The following is a 9,152-nucleotide window of genomic DNA, read 5'->3' as shown; positions in this document are numbered from 1 at the left end:
CGTCATTACCTCGTTTAGGAGGTAGCTCACAAGGGATGTCATCAATAAAGACATCTTGAAACCCCTTCAGAAAATTGGATAACTCTAATTCCTTTTGGTTGCTTTTATTTTCTTTTGCTAAAGCATTAGGTTCATTTTGAGAATCTTTAACAAAAATCATGTACACGGAAATAGAGCTCTTTATTGACTTGTTGAAAGCTGGTGTATGTACAATGGGGATGGTGTTACCCATCTCCTTAGCATCTATATACATGTCCTTTTCCCTGAACTTAAAGGAGATTCTCCTTTCAGGAAATTTAACATGGGCAGCCAGGCGGTCAAACCATGGTGCCCCTAGGATTACATCCTCATGCTTGAGAGGAGAGATAAAGAAGTCCTCTTTGTCCACATAGCCTTGGACATGAAGCCTCAATTTCCCGATTAAGGGAGTGACTGAAGCTTCTTGCCCCTTGAAGGCACTGTCTGCGGGTAGGATATCTCCCATCTCGTAGGATTGTATGCCTAGCTTGGTGGCTAACTCCATAGATATGAAATTGTGAGTAGAACCAGGGTCAAAGAGAATAAAAGCATCATGTTCTCTTACCTTTCCCCAAGCATGGCATAGAGGAGATCCTTTGTGGTGAGTTTGGTGAATCTCCTCCTCTTGGATTTCAACCAAAGAAGCTCTAGGAGGATCTTGGCGGTTGTTCTTTTGGGGACAAGCGCGGTACGCATGCCCTTGTTCGCCGCACTTGAAACACCGGTTATCTTTACGATAACGCTCAAGCTCTTCAGGAGAGAGTTTATTCTTTCCTTTGTAAACTCCCTTCTCTTTAGCTTTGTTGGAATTGCCCTTAGGAGACTTTTGGACATTGTCCTTCCCCTTAGGCTCATTGGAACCCTTGTTTTCCGGGGGCTTATTATTTCTTTTACCCCCCGTTTGGAAATTGATTCGCGAGGCCACCATAGTATGGTGTATTACCGCCGATATGGTACGTGGCCTTTGGGAGTTGACATACTCCGCCATTTCTTCGGTTAAGCCCGCACAAAATTGTTGCTTTTGCTCTCCAAAATCCAACTTTTTGAAGACAGTGGCCTTGAGTTGTAGGTCCCAAAACTTGTCTACATATTTGTGGATGGATTCATTGGGAGAGAGCTTTAAGCTTCGCCATTCGGTGAGTACTTTGTCTTTGGCATCGGTGGCCAAAAACTGCTTCATAATGGAAACTCTTAAAGCCTTCCATGTTCGTGGAGCTTCACCGTTGGCTCGTAGGCTAGACCACCATTGTCTGGCGGACTTTTGAAAGTGCATAGCTACATGGCGTAGCTTAGAGGACTCCGTGAAGCCCTCATCTCCAAACGCCGCATCGAATTGCTGGATAAAGGCCAAAACTTTGTCTGTAGCACCGAAGGTGCCATCATAGGTAAGGAAAGAGATGCTCTTCCCTCCCTCTTTGAATTTCTTCAGCTTGGACGACCTCTTCCATGCGGCATAGGATTTCCTATGGCCTCTTCTTTTTGATGGTTCAAAAGTTGCACCATCACTTTCTTCAGAAGATGAAGAATTTGAAGAAGGTGGAGAAGAGGGTGACCTCTTTCTTGCCTTTTTCTTGTCTTGATCTTTGTCGTCTTCACGATAGCTTTCATAAGAGGAAGAGGATGCAGAAGATGGAGAAGAGGGTGTCCTCTTTCTCGCCTGTTTCTTCTCTTGCTTTTTATCATCCCTCTTTGAATTATGGCGTGGAGAAGAGTGTGATGGTCTTCTCCGCTTTGGTGGTGATGGAGAGCGTTTAGCCCGCCGTCTTCGTGGAGCCATCTCCGCCGAGGTGGCGGGAGACTCGCTTCTTTCTCGTTCCTTCGGTGGAGGCTCTTGGATTCTCCTTTGGGAAGGAGATGCATCATCCAGAAGTAAGTTCTTGAGCCCTTCATATGGATTCTCTTCTTCTTCCCGAATCGGAGAGAGACCTCTTTTGGTAGTCTCACAAGGAGGCTTCCTAGGTGTTCTCTCGTCATGGTGATGAGCTTGGAGAATCCCGTGAGCACGGAGCTGCCGTTGCACTTCACTTTGGAGAGATGGATTGCCCATGGCTTGTTGAAGCCTAGAAACAAGATAGTTAACAAGCATTGAAGCATCATTAGTAGCTTGCTCATGAGCAAAATCAAAGTTATCAACATTAATTTCACTCTCTTTACTATTGTCAGCCATTCTAACAACTTTTAGGTGTAAACTTTTTAGGTGTACTTTGGCACTTCAAGCCCTAGTTGCTACTCCTCTTTACCCCTTTAGAAAAAGCACTCAAGCTACTGTACCCGCGGCTCGAATACCATTAATTGCAAGGAATAGAAGAGAGGGTCTTTCGACACCAAAACAGCACCGGCTCCTGTCAAGCTTCTAATAGCTCAATAGTGGTTAAGCCGTAGGCAAGCCCCGTAGGACTCCACTATTAAGACCATAGCTCTCGACGGTGATGCCCCGTTAACTGCACAAAGGCAGGCGCACTGCAAGGCTGAAAAATCCCTATTCTACTTACTCACAGGCAATTAATAATACCAACCATTTGTAGCTAGCTTGAGGACCTCCCTTCTTGAGCAAGAAAAGAGAAACCTTGAGCTCTGATACCAATGTAACATTTAATGGCCTAAAATCTTATGTGTAGCGGAAATTAGCATGAATATAGTGGGCATTTCATTAGAATAGATTCCTAATGAGAATTACAAGAGTGCTTGGGTGGAGAGTGCAACAAAAAGCATAACACCTAGTTAGATAGCATCGACAATACTTTCAAAAGAGAGAGCAATTAAGCTATTGACAACAGTTGAGGACCGGATTTGCATGGAGCCGGTCCCCCCTCCAAAAGGCTTTGTATTATGGTTTCTCCCATCAAGAGAGACATTGTACAATACAATTCTTTGTGTTCCTTCAAGACTAGCTAGTGCAATGAAGATGGAAGCTTCATATACCAAGCAAAACACTTAATCAAACACAACTTGAATTATCCCCGTTCTCAGACCCAAGACCTCACACACCTTCGAAGATGGTGAGAGCTAGCAGGGTATGAGAGTAGATTGAGAGGAAAAAGAAGTATCTTACGAGAAAGAAGTACATCTCCTCACATAATCACTCATATTAGCATAGCTTAGCTTAGTAATTAGCTTGGTAGAGAAGATGAGCATGCATTGAAGCTTGGCTCTTGGTTGGATTTGCATCCACATGCCAAGAGAGTGTTGATGTAGACTTCTATCTCACAAGCTTGGAGTAGGTGATGAGCTCTCCATTAAAGCTTGGGAGGAGATAGAGTATTTTCCCTTCACACATGGTCAAGTGTGAGAGTGTGTGTGTCAATGCCAAGCAAAAATCAGCCCCCCTCTCTCTTGGGCGAGCCCTAGCTGCTAAATAAGTCTGGCCTTTGCCTCATTGGACCTCCCCAGGTCAAGCCAATAGGAATTAAGCAGCATAAGTGATAGCCTTTAGACATGTGTCCCCCTTTCCCCTTTTGTGAGAGCTTTAGGTAATTAAATAATTAAACTAAACTCTCATTGGACCCCTTTGCCTCCTGGCCAATAGGAATCAGGCAAGCCATGGGGCTCCTGAATGCTCATTGGACCCCTTGGGAGACTGCCCAATAGTCTTCTAGGAGACTTAATTCTCATTGGTTTCTTTTATTAAATGTTTTTAAATTAATTAAACTAGATTTACTCTAGCTTAATTCTCATTGGTCCACTTCAAGGGTCTTCCAATAGGAATTGGGCACACCTTGTGGGCATCTGGCCTAGGGAGCTGACATGTGTCCCTCATTCCCTTTGTGTAAAGGGAGCCTGTGTGTGTGTGTGTGTGGCTTTCTCTCTCATCCCCTAGCTTTGGGGCTCGCCCCCTCCCATGTAGGGATGTAGAAAGACTTTTTGGGCACACACTAAGCATCCAATTTTCCCTAGGGTTGACCTTTGGACACAACCTTTGAATTTTGGAACCTTAGCATTTTGGAAGTCTTAATGGGCTGAACCTTAGGGTCTTTTTGGCCCATTGTTTCACATGGTTCTTTTGCAGATGGCCCCCCCTTCGGATCCCTATTTTCCCTCCTTTGGATCCCTACTGTGGCCGGTCTGCTAACTTAACCAATATTCTAGCTTTTTCTCCCTTGGCACTTCCCCACATTAAATGATCAGTTTAATATGAGAAAATCATTTAGGAGAATTAGATATTGATTATTATGACAAGGTGAATGACCATCATGGTCAACTTTGGCCAAATGTCATGGAATTAGCTTAAAAAAGGGAAAGCTTACGAAAGAGATTCTACATGAAGCAGGTGATTGCATACGTCTAGAAACAGGATGGAATGATCCAGTGGACTCAGTGCATGCCTACATTACAAAATGCCAACAAAATGAGGCTATTTTAGAAGAGAAGCGCAGACGTGAGAATGCTGATGAAGGACCATCAAAAAGAGCTTCTATAAGTGGGGGAAGAAGTGACTCAATGCCTTCCCAAACACCCTCGACACAAGGAGCGTCTCCACCTGAAGTACTCATGGAGGAGTCTACAACAGGAAAGAAGAAAGAGCCAACAAAAGGTAAGACAAAAGGCCCAACTTAAAACTACAATCTGATATTGAGGTAGCTACAGATTTAAAGAAAGTCTTAGAGGAAAGGATCTTGAATAGCAAGATTGAGTTTACTCTGAGAGAAGTTCTTGGCATTGTAAAGCGTGAATTTCATGAGGAGATCATTGACATCATCAAGAGGAAGAGGCAAACTCTTGTTGAAGTTTCTCATCCACAGGTTGAAGGGGAAACCTTGAAGACACAAGGCATGCAGTTGCAAAATAAGGAGGATGATGGAGATGTGGTAGGATGCTACCAATCTAGTGGGAGAGTGAAGCAAGTGCATTTCTCAAATGATGATGAAGAAGTTGAAGCTATTCCTAGGAGCTACTATTCACGAAGTCACTGGGCAAGGGCTACTACAAAAACTTTCGTCAAGGTAGGTGATCTTGAAGAGTCATTTGTTGCCTTGATTGACCAAGGTTCATAAATAAACATAATGTCAAAGAGTCTCTACAACAAGTGCAAATGGCTGATGGACACAGATCATGGCTGGATAGTAAAAAAGTGGCAAGGAATTCATTCGGTGAATTGCATACAGCATGTCCAGGTGTGAAGGTGACAATAGGTGATGTAAAGATTGACCAAAACTTCTTTGTACAGGATACATCTTCATATCATCTCATCCTTGGACAACCCTACATTGTGGGACTTCGAATGGAAACAAAGGTAATGGACGATGTTTTAGCATATGCTAGGATATGCAGCAAAGATGGTAAACATGATGTTCAATTTCTCACAGTTTGTGTAAACCATGAAAGAAATCGTGACAACCTCAGAGGTCATCCTCTACCAAAGGTGAGCAAAGAGTTTCATGACCATAGGGAAATGATGGGTTTTGGCCAAGTACCATTGTATAGCGGGATTGCAGTGGTATAGAAAGAAAAAGGGTCTCACCTGATCCCAAAATAGGTGGAACTTTCTCGACGTGCTCCTTGGTAACAAAAGAAATGGATCAGTATGTTTTACAAAACTTGAAGATTTGAAGAGATGTGAGAGGCAATATGTACATAATGTACAAATAGGCATGAAAGAGAGTGGGTTGCTAAAGCCTACTAAAAATGTTTTGGGTTTGTGTGAGCAAGTTTCTTTTGTAGATACTATGGGTGAGCTTGATACTATAATGGAGTCTAGTTTGCATCTTGAAAATAATGTTGTGGAAGTATGCTCTATGGAAATGTATCAAGTAATAGAAGCCTTTAAAGAAAACCAAACAGTTGGCCCAGAAGTCCATGTTGAATCTAAATACAAGAGTGTAGCAAAGAAGGTGAAACCAGTAGCTTCACCCTTACCACCCAACAACAGGGAAAAGATTGAGCAAGCTTCTTTGCAACCAAGTTTAAGGAATCGTAAAAAGATCGGGCATACCTTCAAAAAGGAGTCTTTTCAAGAGTTGCAAATTGGTTGCGAGGAGTTTCTAACACAGGAGGAGACAAAGTGCTTCAAAGAAATGCTTTCAAAGCATGGTAAGGTTTTTGCATTTGAGCCACATGAGATAGGATGTGTTGATCCTTCTATTGTAGCTCCTATGGTAATTTTCACAATACCTCATGTGCCTTGGAATCTGCGGCCTATTCCGGTTCCAAAGGCTCATTTGCCAAAGTTAGTGGAGCTACTAAATGAGAAGATCAAAATGGAAATTTTGGAGCCTTCTTGTGCTCCATACTCAAATAGGTGGTTCACAGTTTCGAAGAAGAATGGTGCTCTACGCTTCATTCAAGATATGCAACCAGTGAACAAGGTGACAAATTTGAAATGTATAAACAGGTCCAATTGTGGATGAGTTTGCAGAGGCGTTTGCAGGGAGGGCAATCTACTCGATGGGGGATCTCTACTCAGGGTATTATCAATTTCAGCTTGCAATCGAAAGCAGAGACTTGACAACCATGAGGACACCTTTGGGTTTGGTAAGGATGTGTACCTTGCCACAGGGAGCAACCAACTCGGTTGCACATATGATGAATGGGATGAATAAGGTCTTACGTGACTTTATTCCTCAAATCACAATGCCTTTCATTGATGATTTGCCTATCAAAGAATGTGAAGAAAGTGAGAAAGATGAAGCTTTAGATCTCAGGGGATGTCGCAGGTTTGTGGTAAATCACATAAATGATTGTGATAAAATTTTGTCTAGGCTGGAAGAAGTGAATCTTACTTTGTCAGGGAAAAATTTTATGTTTTGTGTCAATGAAGTGCTCATTGTGGGACACATGTGCCGGCCATATGGTAGGAAACCTTGTCCAACAAAGGTAGATGACATCCAAAGAATGAAAGAAACATGCACTAGCATCACTGAGGTTAGAATGTTTCTGGGAGCATGTGTCTTTTATGTTATTTGGATTCCACATTGTGCACATGTAGCTGATCCTCTTTATCAACTGCTTAGAAAGAATCAAAAGTTTAAATGGACAGAAGCACATGTAAAAGCCATGAAAAAGCTAAAGGAGTTGCTCCAGTTAGCACCAACTTTGAGAAAGGTAGACTATGAGTGTCAAAGGCCAGTAATTGTGACAATAGACACTAGTCCTACATGGATTGGATGGGCAATAGGGCAAGATGACAAAGAAGGACGCAGGTATGTGGTAATATTTGGAGCAAAGGTACTAAGTGCTCGCTAAAGAAACTATTCGCAGATAAAGAGAGAGCTATGGGATATGGTTACAGCCTTGAAATATGGAAAAGAGTACCTAATTGGTCCATTTGTGGTTGTAGAAACAGATTGTCTACCACTTCTTGGGATGATTGCAAGCTGCTCAACGCGAGACATTGCTATGTTGCGATGGATTGCATATATTAAGTCCTTAAATCCCGAGTTTAAGCACATTGCAAGTAAAGACAATACAGTGGCAGATATGCTATCAAGGGTAAGGTACGAAGATGAGTCACAGATGATTAACGAGGGAGATGATGTAGGCACAAAGTTCTATTCTATCTTTCATGTCAAAGGTAACAATGTCTGCATGACTACTAATCCACTTGAATTGTTCTTGAAAGAGCTTTATGAAGGTGATTGGCTTCTTATTGGAAGCTATTTGAGTACTCTAGCAAAATAGGATAATTGGCGTGAACCAGAATTTAGGAGGATACACAGGAAAGCATATGGGTACTTTTTGAGGGATAGTTACTTGTGGAAGCATCCTAAACAAAAGGGTGCTACACCACAACGGGTTATATGTAAAAAAGAGACTCAAGTAAAGCTCATGCAAGAGTTTCATGAGAGCCTATGGGTTGCACATAGGGGTGTGTGGGCAACCTTCTCCACGTTGAAAGAAAAATACTAGTGGAAGGGTATGTATAAAGATGTATCTCAATTTGTAGAGTCATGTGTAACTTGTCAAATGTATTCAAATGTCCGACATCATGATGGATTGCACCCTACATATCCACTAGCCATGCACTATAAATGGGTTGTGGATAGTCACAATGCCTTTAGGACTCTGGTAGATGAGATACTTGGTTCTTGCACGACAGGACCTAACTAACCAAGTTGAAGGAAGAGCATTAAGAGCTATAACCATAGAAGCTGTGTGCAAATTCCTTCTTGATGAGGTGATTTGCCGTTATGGTTGTGTGGGAAAGATCACTGCAGACAGAGGTGAACTAGATGCCGAAGAAGCAAGGGAGTTCTTTTCTAGATTAGAAATCAAGCTTCCTGTTACTACAGCTTACAACCCTGAAGGCAATGGAAAGAGAGAAAGAGGGCACCCTCCTATCATCAAAGCTTTGGCCAAGGCTTGCGAAGGAAGATTTTGTGAGTGGCCAAATTTGTTACCATATGCTTTATGGGCTGATCGTACAACACATAGCTCAGTAGTAGCTGGCTACATACCTGCAGAGCTAATGTATGGTCAAAAGCCAGTGATGCCGATTGAAGATACAATTCCCACATGAATGTACTACCTTGGCAAGAGGGGCTAGCATGGAAGATCTCCTTGCATTGCGCATAAGGTACCTAGAGAGAAGACCTGGAGACATTGAAGCTGCAAAAGAACGACTCAAAAATGCAAGGTTGAAAAACAGGGACTACTTTGATAAGCGACATCGGCTTAGGAGCAAAGCAATTGACAAGGTTTTAGTGTATGATAGTAGCCTTGATAACCAACACACAGTCATGCGTAAGTTTTCAAAAAGATGGTTTGGACCGTATGTTGTAAAGCATGTGCATGAAAATGCTACTTACAGCTTGTCTGAACTAGAAAGGATCAAAATGTTTAAGAAAAGAGGTGACAATGATCCAGAAGATGTTGACGAGGAGGAAGAGCAAAACACAGGTGAAGATGAATCTTTGGAATCATCTAGCGAAGAAGAAAGCAAGGAAGATGTACAAGAGGGTTGATCTTACAACAAAGACAAAATGTGGCACATACCGGAGGATGTGCAGGTTTAGAGGGGGTGGATGTCATGCTATGACACGCACATAGTGGGAACGCATGCTACAAGATCTATCTTTAAAAAATTTAGATACATAACTATATTTCCTAGAATGTACATATGCATATCTAAGTATAATAATAATATTTCTATCTCATCCTATTATTTATCTCAAGGGTAACATATTCTTACTTTACCGTCA

This window comes from Adiantum capillus-veneris, chromosome 19 (assembly GCF_014529385.1).
Source record: "Adiantum capillus-veneris isolate H3 chromosome 19, ASM1452938v2, whole genome shotgun sequence".
In the NCBI taxonomy this organism is placed as follows: domain Eukaryota; kingdom Viridiplantae; phylum Streptophyta; class Polypodiopsida; order Polypodiales; family Pteridaceae; genus Adiantum; species Adiantum capillus-veneris.
This window is presented reverse-complemented; position numbering follows the sequence as displayed.